The 14,710-nt window shown below is 38.6% G+C and overlaps 1 protein-coding gene across 2 annotated transcripts in view; it reads right to left on the bottom strand.

Moving 5' to 3' along the window:
- Positions 1-14,710, bottom strand: part of zfhx3b (zinc finger homeobox 3b) — a 221,581-nt gene that overhangs the window by 149,293 nt on the left and 57,578 nt on the right. For both annotated transcript variants that reach the window (XM_028014074.1, XM_028014075.1), the window contains one exon: positions 2,545-2,887. The gene's annotated coding sequence lies outside the window, so the exon portion shown is untranslated. The remainder of the gene's footprint in view (positions 1-2,544; positions 2,888-14,710) is intronic.

Here is a 14,710-nt window from a genome sequence, read left to right as displayed (position 1 = left end):
GTTTTGCCATATTTTCTTCCATTGTTAAAATATTCTTCCTTGATTTCATGAACCAATTTCTCTTATTATCAGACATAATTTCAAGTGAAGAACAATCTCCTCTTTGTGTCATCGATAAACAGTTTTACCTTTTGAATGAAGGATATCTGATATCGTTTGAGTCAAAGTCACTGCAGAGAAATGAAAACATGTTTTCAAAAACAAAATTATTTGGTACAGTGCCAATAACTTGGATCCAGGACTTGAATGTCAACAGAGAGATGTATTGGCAAACTAAAATCAGAAGTTAGGTGTCTATGCATCAGAAAATTGACATTTTTCATATCAAACTCACAAACGTACCAAAAACTCTTTCAATAAACACACAAACATACAATGCAAGCTTGTGGTCACAATTTAACAGCAAAAATCCACTTTGGATTTTCTAAGATTTTAAACATTTAAATATGACAGCATACACACTTCTTTCAGGATGAAAACATGAAAGCGCATAGTTTGTAAATGTTACTTTGAGGTCATTTTGAAGCTGATTTTTAATAAGTTCAGATTATTTTCAAAAGGTCCATAGTGCACAACACATAAGGCTTTGCAGACAGCACTTCATTTCACATCAACTATTTGTAACTGCATACATTAGCCACATGTTGGCATGTGCACCTTCCCTGTTTCTGATGGGATCATGGTAACTATCTCCTCTCAATCAAGTAATATTTATGGAATATGTGCAAAAAATGCATGTATTTTAAAAAATAAATCTGAACAGCAGGATGTTACACTGGTAAAGAGATAAGCAAAGTAGTGGTTGGTTAATGTGACTTAATGTCTGGTTTGCAGAGAAACTGCTAAAATGATCTCACAGATCCTGTCATAACGTGAACAAACAAAGATGCTCAGAAAACACATCCTTCAAGAAGGTTGCTGTTGAATTTTGCCTCATTTCATGGCTTTCTTCTCCCTTTTAACAAACAATTCTATATTTTAAGTATTGCTAACAGACAGAAAATATCACGCATCTGACTCAGAACAGCTCTGTCCACACAGCACCATGTCAAATTTAGTGAAATGGATGAACAGACTCAGCCTTCCCCTCTCACACACTCACACACATATTACATTTTGTTCTGTATGTCTATTGTAATAGATATATAAATATACACACACAGAAGTATCCCAATAAATTCAAATGTCATTGAAAGATTGACTTGAAACTTGCTGAAAATATTATTACATAAGATCAATAAAAAATAAGTGTTTTTTACATTGAAATGTCAACTGAAAGGTATGTCTATGTATTGTACAATACAGACTCTGAGATACATGTTTTTATTTTTAATTTTACTACATAAATGCAGCTTTACATGGAGACTATCAATCTGTGACTCAGTTGAGGTGTTAAAGAAGCCCAGGTAGCTTTAAGAGACAGTGGCTTAATAAAACACAACGGGCCAACTAGGCAGAAGACATGGGTCACCAAATCATCACTGACTAGTGAAATTCACACTGGACCTCAAGCAGTACATCAGTCCAAATCTCACTCTTTCTCCAGACCCTAGGACCTTGTTTATAAATGAAAATCTAAATTTGAATCTGAAATGCTAATTTGAGATTAGTGAGAAAAGGCCCTGTCCTTTTTCCACCTTACCTATATTTCACTAACACTAACACAGTCTCTGGTTAACATGTGGTCAGACACACGGCATGTGACAGGTTAAACATAGAGCTTGAGTACCTTTTCCTTTCACATTTTTCCTTCCACTCAACTTTCTATTCACTTGCTTGGATAAAGTCAACTCCGGTCGCAGTGACCTTTCATGGCTTGTGGTTCTTGTGGAGATTGTCAGTGACTGTGTGCTGGAAAACTATCACATTAGCAGTTACAACTTATTTAATTTTTAGTAAATATTTGTTTGGTTTTCATTAGCAGTAGCCAATTATCATCAAACTCAACAGAAACAAAATTATTCCTCTGCAGACATTAAACTCTTCACAATATTTTTGCTCAAACTTCACTGTAAAACAGTTTTGTTTCAAATCAGCTGCTTGGGAGATGTAGTGAGCTATTAGTGAGATTTTCAATTTTCCTATGAACTGCCTCGATGTTTACACACCCACAGCATGATTGTGAGGTTAATTTGATGGTGATAAAATATGTGATAGAAAACCTGTGAAAACCGTGGCTTTGTTCTGTCGTCATAGATATGTGTAACTGAAACTGAGAAGATGATTAATGCAAAAGTGACTGCATAAACCAATGCTTCCTATAACATATTGCTGAAGCTAATAAAGTTGCCAATATGAGTCCTAAGCTTCCAACCTGCAGTGCGCATGCATGGAAGGAAATTTCTACATGTTCAGAACCTCTAATCCAAGAGCAACAAGCAGAAAACAGGGCATGGAAATGGGATATTTCTCAGCCAGACATTGCTTCGCACCAAATCCAAAAACAAACTAACCATGTGGGGAGCAAGTTAGCTTCAAAGACCATAAAATGTTAAAGACCTCAGTTACAGGTCTGTATAAGCAGTGGGGTCTTCACAGCCTTACCTGATGGAGGTTTTTGCTCTGAGTGTCCCCTCTCTGACTGTGTCTCCAATTCGGGTGTTTGTTTGAAGTCAGCATGCAGAAAGGTCACGCCCTCTTGGTCTCAGCATGCTTCTTGTGGACATGGATGGCCAACCACTGTTACTAATATTGCGATGGTTCCTCGTTGTATGCAGAAAAATGAATGAAAAGCGTAAAGCTATTGATTCGGTGCCTGGGCACCTGAAGTTGTTTTGGTGAGATACTCCTAGAATTCCAGGTATTTCCAGGGTTTTCCAAAGCTATGTGGTTTGGGATTTAGGGACTCCCAGGTCACACGAACAGCATATCAAGATGACACCATCGCCTAGAGTTAGAAGAGAAGAGAAAGAAAAACCTTACTTAGGAAGATTTTTCAACACACTTGGAAAACATTACAACAAAGGAAAACAAAAGTTCCATGGCAGTCCTCTGTAAGCTCCGCAGTTTCTGTGCCTCATCCCGGAAATATGAGCACATAATAAATGTCTTTCAGGGGAGGCAAACCAGAGCAGTATGATTTCCATCAAGACTTCAAAATTAATCATCTGTTTTCAGAGTCAACAAAATTAATCTATAATTATTTGTATGCTACCACTGCTGGACAGCCTCGCATGATTTCAAGATTATATTTAATGGCAAATGAACTGCTGTGAGTAATTTCTTTTCTCATACCACTGAAGACTTTTCAGATGAAAAATGAAAAGAAGATTTGCAGAGAAACTTAATTTCCCTGTAACTGGAACAAGTCGTGTTCCTGTAATAGCATATATAATTGCCTGTACTGCAGAGGATCTCCAGCACATGACAACAAAGTCTCATAAACAATACTTATTTATTCAACTGTCAATTCCAGCAATAATAATAAAAAAATGTGTCTTAAAAAAAAGGCTTTGAAAACCACGAGGGCCTGGTTTGTGAAGCTGGGTAAATATGCTTGTCATATGTTCCAATAGTTCCACAGTGACTGAGAGTTAGTTTGGGAATACGGCTGGGATCGGCAGACAGCTTGTGATAACTGAATTGCTCTTTTGAAGCTACATCCATTTGGAAGCACTGTGCAATGGTTTTTACCTCTGTGGTTAGGCTGGAGTTAAAGCCTGTGTTTAATTGTTCCCATGAGTTCTTAGTGTGGCGCTGATAAGGAGCTCTGGGAGCAACATTTAAAACTGCAGCTGAAAAATAACTTGAGTGTCTCTGGCTGCAGGTCTGATAGAGTGACGACAGAGTATCCACAAAGCGAAGACAAACTAAGATCGGTGGAAAGGGGAGAAAAACAACAGGCCGACAGCAGCGGAGGTCGAGTGTGACTGTAAGCTACACGCAGATGAAATGTTTCATTTGTTTTTTGTTCGTTTTTTTCCTGACTTCAGCTTCTTAGAATCCAATTGAAATATCAATTTCAATAATGTTTCTTTCAAGCTATTTTAAATAAGGGGGGGCATAGTGTCTCACTTGCTAATCAATAACTAAATTATTTTTATGACACTGTTTTGTCAGCAGTTACAGCAGAAGAAGAGCAGCGCTGTTAATTTGTCATCCCTGCCTTCGTGTCTCTCGTGCTCCATCCAAGGCCACGACTTCCAAGGTTTGTTGGGTGAGACCTGTGGGAGTGTGTGTCGGATCAATAGCCCACCCACAGCAGAGCCGCGGGCGATCCCTGACCTGGGGTATTGATTAGGCCCGGCTCAGCTGCCAATAGCAATGTGCTGGATGTGACACCGGGCTAAAACAGGAGCTGAGGAAGGGGGATTCTGAATTGCCAGTGGCAGCCCCACAGCACACCGCAGATAAAAGTCAATTCCACTTAACCAAATCACTGACAACTAAATAGTTAGATACAAGAATGCACAGAGTGTGTGATGGCAGCAGCTGGGTGGCTTTGGGGATTTCCCTTTTCCATGACCTGTATCGAAAGAGCACAAATGGCCAGAAGAGGCGCATGTTTGTTTGTCCTTTAATGTGGTCACAGCTCCGTCTCTTGGTTACACCTGCATCATCTATACATTGATTCCTGTAGACTGAGCATTCATCAGGTGTTTAGCATTGACTGATGTTCATTTGTAGCACTTCATCACAAAAAAACCCCTCATGTGGCAGCTTAGCTTTTCTGAATGAACAAAACATCAGACTTTTAAAAGCAGCTATAGTTATGAGTTTTACTGTGGAGTTTTCCTGTGCCTGCACACTCTGATGTAAAGCAGCTCCATTGCAATCGTCAGACTCCTTTCGATCCATTTTGCTCCCAGTCATTACGAGCCAATATTAGAGTAGTTTACATGTCACTTTACCGGTACTTTGCCTCATGAATGTAATTCTGTGGCTAGTGATTCTGCGTGCATTCAGCACGTATCTATGACTCCATATCTCTCCTGGTAATTGCTGAGTGACAGAAAGGCAATACTGACCACTTCATTATAAGACAGCTAGACTAACTGGACAGTGGCCTCTTGGCTCTGGGTCACTCAGGCCAGACTGACCTTATCTGCCCAGGTCGTCAGGGGTCAGTCACCCTGGAAGTGTTAGGACTTTACTAAGGTTACCGTTAGTGGCATACGAGGTCAGCTGACCCGGGTGAATTGTTCCTATCAGGTATTGATTGCAGTTTGTCTGCTTCGGCTGAGGCTAGACTAATCTCCCAACACCAGGGTCTCAGGGGCAAAGACTTCAGGGTAAAGTTAAGCATTGGAACTAACAGCAGTGATAGTGCAGCTTGTGGATACAAGTGAACATAAGAGGGTCCACCAGAGGAGCTGTGGGGATTTGGGATTTGAGAAGAGTGAGATGTAGCAGCAAGACAGAGACAGTGATTGTTCATTCTTAAAAAAATTTTGTATATGGGCCATCAAACTTTGTGCAGGGCAGTTTTTTTCCACAGCAAACTGAACGCTTGGAGTCAGATTTGTACCACTTACTACTTTGTAAGGTCTTGTCTTCATTTTTTTTTTTACTTTGACATAATATCTACTCTATACAGCAGCTTATAGGACATAAACCACACATTTTATTCTGGCAAATTTATTCTAATGCAAAACTGCCAGAAAATCAGACCATTCAACTTAAAAACCAGAGCAGACCTGGACCACTTACTACATCTAAAAATCACAATGAACATGACAAAAAGGAAGATGGAACAATAGAACAGCATTGCACCAAGGCATGGCTCATCCTATTTTCTGAGGAATATTTAAATAGAGATCAAAATCAATGTTCTTCATTATTTCTCCACATTTTCTGTTCCACTAATAAAATAAAGAAACAGATAGAGATTGTTTTATTAAATAGATAATACATATTTTATAGCGAAAAGCCACTTTGCTAAAATATCTGGGTTTTTTTAGAACAATGTAAAGCAACACTGTAAAGCAATGGATGGAGTTCTAATCACATAGATTTTAATGTAATATCAGGTTGGGATTCAGGTTTTGGCAGATGTCTATTTGGAAATTATTCAAAATAACAAATTGTTAAATTGCAACAACAACAGTTGTAACTGTTGTTTAACAATCTGTTGTTACAGAGTACAAAACATAATTGCTTAAAAAATTCTGTATTTAGCAAATAATATTCTTCAGATTGTTTTAGAATGCATTTTTTTTCTTTCAACTTTTGTTGATGTTTGCATCCAATATTTTTAAGTTAAATGCAGACGGCACTAATCAGTCATTGTTCAAACAGAGCTAACTCCAAAAGTTGGCATCTCTTCTTTGAGCCTGCCATCTCCTTTACTACAACATAGGGAGACAAATATATGAGATTGTTAGTCAGTAACTATGTGTGTATTTGTGTGTGTTTGTGCCCGTTAGTGTCTGTGCAAGCCCCTTTATGTACATACTAAAGCATCTCTGTTGCTCGTTAACTCTCGTCTCTCTGCAACTGCTTGCCACCGTACATATTAAATCACATTAATGGCAGATGAGCTCTTGCTCTGGAGAGACAGGCGTCTATTTGAAACTGCGTTTTATTGCACTTTGTTCCGTTTAATCAAAAAAATGCTATGTGAAGAGATAACCCGGTTTTAAAAAATCTCAGATAAACAGCAGCGATTGCATCTTTAAATAATAAATGACCCTCTGCCTCTTAGAGATGGGAATATGACTGAAAATAATTGAAGACAACAATGTCCTATAAGAGTACCGCTCCTGCAGTGCTGATTCAGAATCCCTCATAACTTCAAACGCTCAGTCATAAAGTATGGATAATCTGCAAAAGAAAAGGCAGGTGTGGTTGTTTACAATTTCTTTCTAATTAAGGCTACAGGATGGGGTATACTGTGTTAAAGTTGATGCCTGTTTGTAAGACTTTGCCAAAAACCCTGTAACTGTTGGCAAATTAGGGGTGGAATGGAAAAACGAAACAAACAACGACACTCTAATATGATTTTCAGTCATGGAATAAATATTTCACAATGTGTCTACATTTGACACACTTTTAGTCAAGAACAAAGGATTCCTGAGGAACAAATTGCACAAACTGAAACTTGAGATAATAACCTCTTTGACCTGCATTAATTCAGCATGTAACTGTGTACATGATTTCTCCTCAATTTCTATGGAGCTTTTGTTTTAAGCTGAAAAAAAACTTCTGTTGGTAGGTATGGAAGGGGCATGCTGAAACAGATCAAGAAGGACTAGTCAAAACAAGATAGTTAGTCTTTGAATTGTTCATTAAAAAGGATAAACCAGCTAAAAAAAAAAAGCAGTGATGCCTTATTACTGTTGCTTTTTGACTCTCATTAGACTGCGCACAAAGCTGCAGAGTAACACAGCTCCTAAAACAACAGCTATGGTGTTCACAAAATACATAGACCATCTACCTTAACAGACGCAGTTATGAGAGTAGAGAAAATGAAGCAAATGGCATGCAGATGAAAGTTTTTATGTCTTCTTTTTTTTGTCCGTGAACAGGCAAGCAGTCTGCTGTGTGTCTGAGAGGGATAAGGTAGTGCTTGATGATTAATCACTGGACATAATAACACTTCTCACCACGAGCTCACAGTCCAGCTGATTCTGTGATATGATTGAGGCCGATTAGAAAAGAGAAATAATCATTCCTGACAGTGCATTCATGGCACACTTTAATGACATCTTCTGATTGGACCTAGTGGAGAAGATAATGCAGGCTTTCTTTGGAGTGCCTTCTAAGATTATTTCTTTAACTTCATGAAAAATGGGGAGGGGGCATGGGCCTGGATGCTGCTGATTTGAGGATTAAGATAAGATGACCTTTCACATTATGTTACTATGTATAAAAGATGAAGTTTACAGTTTTTTTTATAACATTAGAGCTTATCAATGGCCAGAGCCTCCATGAAGCCCCTTTGAACATCACAATGGTTTTTGTAGGTTGGTGTACAACAGGCTTCTACCCCCCATTGTGGGATTACTGTGCCTATGTGTATGTGTGTGTGCAGAAAGGGCTGTGTTGTGGACACGCATGGTTGCTTTTTCAGACTATATTGAAAATTTAATCTTGTGTAAAAAACTTTATTCTCCCTCTTTTATAATCACTCTGGACAAATAATTATAGGCTTATTAGTAACTCACAGTTTTCCATCCGATCCTTTGATTCAAGTACTTTTCCAGACTATTTTTAGTCTGGAAAAGGTACCTTTTTGGACAATTTTTAAAACCTAAATACAAATAGGTTTAGACATCAATTGTCTAAATCCACTTAGCATTTCTTGGTTGCAGAGGCCTAGTGCCTGTCTCCAGTTGTCAGTGGGCAAGAGGCAAAAAACACCCCGACAGGTCTTGTGTCCATCACCAAGGGCAATTTAGAGAAACCCATCGCCCCAGTATGCAAGTTTTTGAATAGTAGTAGTAGGTTTTGCACAGGGAAAAGATGCAAAGCCCCCTGGACTAATCACAGGCCGAAATTCAAACCTGGCACCTTCTTACTGCAAGGAAACAAATGCGCCACCACGCAGGCCAAACTGAAATTTAAATGGGAAAAATGTTTAATAGATAATCAGATTCTATATTTTTGCCAGATGTTTCAAAACTACTAAGCTAAGAAAATAAAGAAATATCAGACTGAGATGGCTTGTCAGAACATTAGTATTTTATTATTTCTATACATAAAATGAATGATCTAATACTAATAAATAGGTGTCCATCAGGATTTTTGTCTTTTACTCTCCTGGTGAGACACAAACAGAGAAAGCAGATATTACTTTCACACTTCTGTTGAATATCAGCATCTGAGGATGCAAAAAAAAAAAAGAGGAAAAACTGGCACTGGGAGGCAAAGTGTCATTTGTTTTATATTCAAACTAGCATGTTTAAAACATTTTCTTGAATCCTGTAAGTCACTCAACTGTCAGTTACAAACACTATCACTTGTTTCAATCTCAAAACAAGTCCAACTGTGTTTGAAGCAAGTCAAATGATCTCACCCAGAGGGCTGGTTTGTTTTCTCTCGTCTTGTGTTAAAGTAAACTGCACTAAATAACTTAATTCTAATAAATTCTACACTGTTGCAAGTGCTGAGAGTGAATGACACTATTGGGATCATAAATCTTCAGCAGGATCAAACTCTCAACTGGGCCAGAATGAAGAACCATAGGCTTTCACTGGCATCAGACTATAGTGGCCAACTTCTTCAGGCTCCTTTCATGTGGGAGGCATTGCGTCTACCCCCTATAACTTACAGCCCGGCTCTGCAGGGACTTATTTTTATAACCCCCATTATTTTCAATCATAAATATTCAAATCCAGATCTTAAATCCAGAGCTTAGTGAGGAGAATAGCCAAAAACAACATGCGGCTCTTCAGCTTCCTCCCGCTCTCACTCTTCTATAGAAACTCATTATAAAGATTAATACTGAAATCAAACAGAATGCTGAGGCAAGTCGGCAGGCCCCCGGTCAAAATAATGCACACGTATGAAAAGACTTTAAAAGGGTATTTTTTGGTCAAACATCGCTGGCTGTTTTGTTCTTTATTTGTTTGAGAGTTTTTTGACAGATTCTGCATTTCCTTTATTTGCACTGTGAATTAATATTTGTGGTTTGAATATTAATCCTGATTCACGAGTGGATTAGTCCTCTATTGTCCCCTGAGTGCTGAGCCCCAAATAAAGGCACTGACATGGAGAAGAAATCTACACCTCTGTGCCCCACAAACAAAGGCCTCTGCACCCACAGATAACACATGTCCCTGAAACTGAGACTCCCCTTCAGTCCCCCCTTCGACTGTCCCCACATGCAAGATCCTCTATCTCCCTTTTCCACCATTCTTTCCCGTCATCGCTCCCTTCCTCTTTTCCTCCCTCTCTCCCTTCAGAAAAAAAAACTTTGCCATGGTAGATTTGCAAGGCAATTGTGCCCTTAAACCGTGCCTCTCTCCCAGCTTATACCATGCATTTTCCAGAGTTTATCAAAGAATACAATAGGGTTATGCTTTCACCATTATTCTCCAGGCAAGAACAGTAATTTAAATGCACCAGTACTACTGAGGCAGGGTGCAGCCCTCCTGTCTCACTATGGAAAAGAGAGAGATGAAAATGTGTTACAAAAAAAGCGCTCTGCATTACTTTGTTGACCTTTCCTGTTCTCATAGTTTACAAACAGCTGTGAAGCTCCTTCCTCTGGGCTCTTTGTACATCAGAGACTGGGACTGATGGAGGCATGCCATGCTTAAATCAACTGCTTTTTCTAACTTACTTCCATTGTGGTTTGGAACAACATAACCGAACAAACGCACACTACACTATATTCTGCCACCAGAGCTGTTGGAAAAGAAAGAGAGGGAACACATACTAAAACAGACACAGCATTCTGCAAGTGGGCATGTCTTTAGCAGACTGTGAGGCAGAAAAGAGAAATCTAAAAACACCCATCCCCCAGTAGAGATGAGTTTATTTTGAATTTTGTACGCGTCCTCACTGCAACTTCAAAACTATTCTCTTGCACCAAAACACAAATATTACAGAAGCTAACTGCTGACGTACACACCAATTAACACGTAAGTGGCAGCCATACACGTAGAATGCCTCCAAACGTACACACGTGTCTCTTCTGCCATTGTGAAACTAAACAGGAAGATACTGTACATGCTCAACAGTGGCTCTTGTGTGAATGGTGGTCCAGCGGAGTGAGTCCCTTATTTTGGTCAAGAAAAATAAGAATCTTTTCAGTTTTTCAGTTTTCAGTAACTTCTTTACACATAAATAGCCCATTAATTAGAATAGAATAGAATAGAATTCAACTTTATCGTCATTGCACTGTCACAAGCACAAACGACTGATGAATTAGGCATCAATAGCAACTCAAATAGCAAGTTCAGTGTTACCAGCCATTTTATTCATTTATTTTACAGTTCTGACAGTGTACACTGCACACAGTGTAGGAGAAGGCCAACTCAAAATTGGCAGGAGAAGTAAAAAAGCAATAGAAAACTCATTGACACCTAACTTTTTCTCTCAGTAACATGAGTGTAGCTCCTCTACTGGCCGTGCCACTCAGATCGTTGAGCTTCATCACCCATATCAAAAGTCACTGCTGGCTTTGAGGATGAGTGCCATTTAAAAAAATATTGGGAAACTAAAAGGAAGAAAATGCAGAGGATGAGGAGGAAACTGTAGGGGAAAGTAAAGAAAGTGTTTCTGAGTATCGAGGAAAACAAAAAAAAAGGACGGAAGCCTGGAAACATAAAGGAGGAGTGCAGAACAGGGACAGGATCTCCTGGTCAAACTGATGAGAACAGGCAGCCATAGTGATGTCATTATGTTGTTAATCAATCTCCTGATGTCTGCGTGTCTGGATGGGGAGATACTCACAGTCTAGAAGGGGTTAATGAGAAATCGATAAGAAGGATGTGCTTATGAGCAGGACATGGGGAGGAAGGGGGCAAGGAGGAGGAGATAGGAACAATGTTTCCTGTGATAGCAGAAGACTTCACAGATGTTATCTGTCATTCACAACGTTCTGGTGACCAGGTGTTTGGGCTCAATGTGGTGGAGTGGATATGCATGCAAGTGGGAGATCAATACAGGGCAAGTGGGATGGTAATACTCACAACTACTCTGCCAACACGCTGATGTCTTCACAACACAAAATAATAGAATACTTGCATGCAGCTAGCCATTTAACCCATTTACTGATATTCTTATTGACTTCAAAAACCTTTACAGCTGAGAATTTTTTTTATTTATATATATTATATGCTTGACCTGCATTGGCAAGACATGGATTTGTCTATTACAGGGAACAAAAGGAGGAGTGGATTTGAAAGCAAAGGTAAAATGAATGCAGCAGACATTAGCTAGGGTATTTCTGAAGGCCTGGGGGCATTTAAAGGGGTGGGTGTTGGGTTGGAAGGGGGGAACCCAGACCAGGTCCCAGGGCAGCAAGGCTCTTTGTAGTTGGAGCATTCTGAACAAGCCAGAGGCTTACTGCTCTAACCCCAACCACTCAGAGAGCCTGTTTGGGGAAATTACACCACAGCGTAATAATTAATCAAGTAAACACCAAACTGCTTTGATTTGGATTACATTAACATATTATCAATAATGCATAAATCAAATACAAATAAACACCTTCGCATAATGGCATGTTTAAATAGCTAAAATTTATAACTAAACTGGAAAAGCTCATCTTCCTCAAACAACACGGAAACCCACAGCAGAGTACAGAGGAAGCAGCAGACGCTTTTTTGTGGTTTCAGAAGCCCCATTTTTTTGGCACTTAAACTGCCTGGGCTCATCAGCTTCCTTTTTCATCACAGCATCATCCATTTTAAGCTTTTACCAGGAGGCAAAAAAAATTATGAAGTCATTTATTTACTCTTAACAATGGCAGAATGCATCAGGCAGAATAAATAAACACTGATGAGGCACCGAAAACACAATGCACAATAATTTGTGCAAAGCTACTCCAGGTTTGATTCCAAAAGTAGCAAAGCAGATTGGAGAAAAGGAGTTAGTCACTTTTATCATTGGCAGAGGAGGGGAATCAGCTCTGCTTTTGTGTTTTCACTTAAATGCATGTTCTGTTTTTCACAGATAAGTTGTGTTGTTTAAAAAAGCATCCGTTCTCGTCTTATGCTTTGTTCACTGGGGGAACTTTATGCCCAGGGATTTTCGAAACACAATTCATCAAAGTGGAACGTCGGTCTCTCTCCTTTTTTTTCTGAATTCCTAATCCTTTTTGCTGCAGATGAGAGATTTGCTGTTCAGACTCATTAAGATTAAAGCATTTTGCTAGAGTTATTTAAGAATGCAAAGTTCCATGTGAGACCTCTCAGAGTTCAAAACAGAAGAAAATCCTATTGACACGCTCGGTGCACTTGGGGCTGATCTTACCCTATATTTCTATATTTGGTGTCAGTGATTGAGTGATAGCATGTGGAATGTGTTTTTCCTGATGCAGTATGGTTTAGAGTTGTGATCACTTTTTCTTTACATGGTTAAAAGACTGGTGTTACAGCATATCAAGAAATGAAAAATATTTATGTTATGAAAACTACCAAAATGTTCTATCATATAGTGAGGTATGTGGGGTTTTTTTTCAAATAAAAAACAATGTCAGTAACACAGCACTGCCCCTCCCTGACCTGTTGCTTCCTATGTGGATCAGCTGGCTAAAAGAAGGCGACTGTTTTTGCCTCACTTAAAAGAACAACAAATAAATGTTTTTGAAACATTTTAAGTTAAAAAAAAATCTATGCTGAATTGGATTAGAATCTATATCGATACCTTTTGGTTCGCTGTGATCTTGTCACTATAAAAAAGCAGGCGGATAAAAACATAAATATTCAGTTCAGTAAAAACATGAACACTACCACTGAATTCAGTAGGTGTTAATTATTTGCTTAATATTTTCCTTCAGAAACAAAATAATAAATTAATACTATAGATATTATAAAAATAATAAGTAGTAACCCATATATATTTTAATTTAGGATCCATTGTTGATTTTCTGTCTTCATTCTCTTGCTTCATTGACATGAATGTGATTTTACTTTTATTTCAGAATAAGCCTGGCTATGCTTATGAAAATTCAATTAGGCCAGGTTAATAATTTTCTTCTCTACGTTTACTCTTTAAATTAAATACAGAAGTTACTACCATTTTTGTTCTGTTTTTAATGACTTTGTTCATTCCTCCAGATATAAAAATACATCTTATGGTATACAGAGAGTAAAATAGTTCTTGAACATGTCAAAGTTTTTGGAAATTTGTTTCTAATATTTCTATTGACATGAACCACATACTGGATTTTAGTAACAACCCAAGAAATTCACACATACAAAAACAACAACAAAAAAAAAAATCAGGGGGCGTGCTGTGGTGGCGCAGGGGGTTAGCACGCCCCACGTTTGGAGGCCTTAGTCCTCGACGCGGACATCGCAGGTTCGACTCCTGGTCCCGATGACCTTTGCCGCATGTCATCCCCCCTCTTCTCACCCTCCTTCCTGTCTGCCTACTGTAGAAAAAATACGAGCCACTAGTGCCGCAAAAACTCTTCGGAGAAAAAAAAACAAATCAATAATTTAACTTAATTTCAAAGAAGGGGAATGAGACATGGGATAAGTATTGAGCACATTAGGGAAATAATGTACAAAAAGACAACTAGTCAATACTTAGAAAATCTTTCAATATTTAGAAAGTATTCAAGGTTTTCTGGTTTAATATTATCATGGCCTGTAAAAACGTCTCTCATTTCCAAAGTATTGCTCAGAGTGGTACAGCTGGTAAAAGCAAAGAGGCCTTCACAAAACTGTCTTACTGTTGCAAATCACACTAATGGCAATGGTTACCAAAGCATTTCTTAACTTCCGAATGTTCTAGCGTGTGCCACTGAATCCATAATTCAAAATTGGAAAGAACATAATTTCACCATAAACCAGTCATGACCAGGTGCCCCTCACAAGATTTCTTGGAGAGGAGTAAAAAATAAAAATCAAAAGAGCTATCTAGCAGCCAAGGAGCTTTCACAGACAGCTCAAGAAAGACTTGGGAATAGCACGAACAGCTTTTCCCCGTGAAAATGATAAGTAATTCCTTTAACAGTAATGGCCTTCATGCAAACTCACTACAGAAGATCTTGCTGAAGTAAAAACATGATTAAAGGTTAACACTTGTTTAAAACTTGTTGCAGACAACTTGAACGAGCCAACAAAATACTAGGATAATATAGACTGATGAC

Source organism: Xiphophorus couchianus, chromosome 4 (genome assembly GCF_001444195.1).
Source record: "Xiphophorus couchianus chromosome 4, X_couchianus-1.0, whole genome shotgun sequence".
NCBI lineage: Eukaryota > Metazoa > Chordata > Actinopteri > Cyprinodontiformes > Poeciliidae > Xiphophorus > Xiphophorus couchianus.
Note: the sequence above shows the minus strand (reverse complement) of the source record. Positions and strands in the feature narration are given on the sequence as shown.